Genomic DNA, 2,986 nt, shown 5'->3' on the forward strand with positions numbered 1-2,986 from the left:
CGTAAACAGTTATTGATCGTCTTGATCTACGTTTGCACACCCCTCCTCAACAGCTATTACCGGAAGCAGCATAGGAGTCCCAAACACCGAGCAATTCGTATGAGTTTGGATCTCAATCCAAGCTTATTAGCCGCTCTTTCCTTAGGTCTCCGCCCGAAGCTAAAGAAGGGTTCTCACAATTAGTTAAAGGTGCTGAATTGATGCTCCATCAGAACGTGCTCCAATCTGCACGGATTACAGAGCTTGAAGAGCAATTAGCAGCCTTGACTAAGAGAAGATCGCGTAAACGGAAGCAGATCCAGCAAGGTGGATCTATAGAGTATGGTATTAGAGCATCACAGGCAATTGTACAGGCGGGTATAGGTGCTCAACGATCAAAAAGGACTTGTAATGAAGCTGAGTCTGAACGAGGACCTCCAACTCAACGACGATGTAGAAACTACGGAATAGCTGGACACAACTCACGGACTTGCCAGACAGATAGAGATGCTCCTTCTGAACCATATCCTAGCATAGCAGATGTATAACTAAGTATGTGGTTGAATAAACAACGGTTGTAGTCACCTCAGTTGTAATGCCAAGACAAAATGGCCCGTTCGGTGATTTGGCCCGCTCGGTGATAGATTACGTTATATAATTTTTTATAAATGATATAAAACTTTTACAGTTTAATTAATAACCTATACTTAAACTAGCTATAAAAAACATATACTAACGAGGTATAGAAGTATCCGTAGCTATAGCTATAGCTAGATTTACTAAAATAGTAGAATAATAATCTCTATAAGGCTAGTTTAATAGTAATATATATATTTAAGCTAGTATTAGCTATTTTACTCGTATTAAATCAAAATTTAAGCTCCTATAAGTTAATGTTCAACAGATACATATAATCTCTTTTTATTAGACTAAGACTTTATTAAATAGCTTATTTATTCTTAAATAGAGTATTTATAGGTTTGAAGTTCTTAGGTTTATATTAATAATATTTCTTAGTTAATTAAGTAATCTTACTTTAAGTAAAGTTAATATAAGATATAAGCTCTTCGACGCTAGAGTATACTTTAAACTTGTAGGTATCTTGAATTAATGAAAGAGATCTGAACTAATTTAGAAAACTTTGAGAATTACTTTTATTACTTAATTTTAAAGCTATTTTAGAAGTTATAGCTATAATTTTTATTTTATATACTTAATAAAATTACCTTATTAAGCTATACTAAGTATATAGGCCTTATAAAGTAAAGAAATTTAGGCTATAGCCTAGATTTACTAAATAGAGCATTCCTTTTACTCTTCTCGTATTTATATATATTTGAAAGGTAAAATATAGGCTCTAAAAGAAGCCTAGCTCTTTACTTATTTTATTTAGCTATAGTTCTAGCTAAGAATATAATAGCATTCTCTAGATATAGAGAGTAGAGAGTCGTCCTCGTTATTTTCAGCTATACCTACTTATATACTATAATCGACAAAGTAAGGCTTGTACTTATGTATTAAAAGACATGTTATTAGTTTAATTAACCATTTTAAATAACATATCTTAATTTTATAGTTTTAATTAGAATAAGGCTAGTATCCGAGTATTTCTATTAGAAAAGTATATACTTAAAACTTAGTATTACTAACAAGGTATTCGGAGCTTTTTCTTCTCTCTTTCTTAAAAGAATCTCTTTAGACTTCTCTAGTTTAAATAAATAGGCCTATCTAAGGGTATAGAGCTTATGATTATCGATTCTAATTATCTAGTATTCTAAAGCATTTTTAAGATACTTGATTTTTAAAAATGTATAATAAGTTACCTAGTACTTAATATTATACTAGATAAAGGTACTAATTTTAGTTCCCTTTCTTTTTATTCTCTAGGCCTTACTATAGTTAGTATAGTACCTTCTTAAAGCTAGAGACGCTATATTAGTTACGTAAAATTCTTAGGGCTTTTTAAAGTATCTATATAAAACTCTAGAAAAACTAGACTTCTACTTAATATATTATAAGGTAGTCCTTTTTCTCTTCTACTATATTACTTCTCTATTCTATCTTAGGGAGCAAATTTCTTTTATAATTTCTAACTAGTTTCTACTTATTTATTTTGCCTTCGATATATTTCTAAGATTTTCTAAGCTTCTCTAAAGTAAATAAAGAGGCTTCTCTATAGCTAGAGAGTATAAGCCTTAATTCTAATTTTATAAAGGGTCTAAATATATATTCAATTACTTTTAAACTAGACTACTTAAATCCTTGTAACTTAAAACTTAATACTAGACTCTATATATCTAGTAATTCTACGCTTTAAAATACTTATAATATACTAAATAATTTCTCGTAAATAGTAAATACTCTTATCTTTTTTTAAGATATCTTACCTACCTTTTTTATATTAATTATAGAAATTATTTTATTATAAGCTTAGAGTAAATTCGAAGTAGTAAAGTATAAGTATTCTATAAGTATTTAAATCTAGATAAGTAAAAGTATTATAATAACTATATATAATCTCTATTTCTTATATTTAAATAGCCAAATAGTATAGGTATTAGCTATAAATCTTAAAGGATTTTATTATATTAATTAGTATAAATTATAAATTATCCTATATAGTAGTATACGTTAAAGTACTCTATACGTTTTAACGAATACCTGTATATAGAAAGTTAGAGATAAGATTTTCTTATATAAAATGCGTTTTTATTATTAATAATATTCTAGGTATAACATTATTTATATATCTTGTTTTAGAATTACAATTATTCTAACTACTTATAAAGCTATTTAAAGTCTTAGAATTTCTTTTCCTTATAGTATTTATAATACTAATAGATAAAAACATAATAATCGTTTATAACCAAATAGGTCCATATAATATTCGATTAGATAAGAGTTATATATAAGATAAATTCGTTTTATACGTTACCGATCGACCTTATAGCTTTCTTAAGGATAAGAGCGTCTCTCTCTCTCTATTTTCACCTTCGTAGACTATAAT

The sequence above is a fragment of the Dissoconium aciculare genome (genome assembly GCF_010015565.1).
Source record: "Dissoconium aciculare CBS 342.82 unplaced genomic scaffold K489scaffold_4, whole genome shotgun sequence".
In the NCBI taxonomy this organism is placed as follows: domain Eukaryota; kingdom Fungi; phylum Ascomycota; class Dothideomycetes; order Mycosphaerellales; family Dissoconiaceae; genus Dissoconium; species Dissoconium aciculare.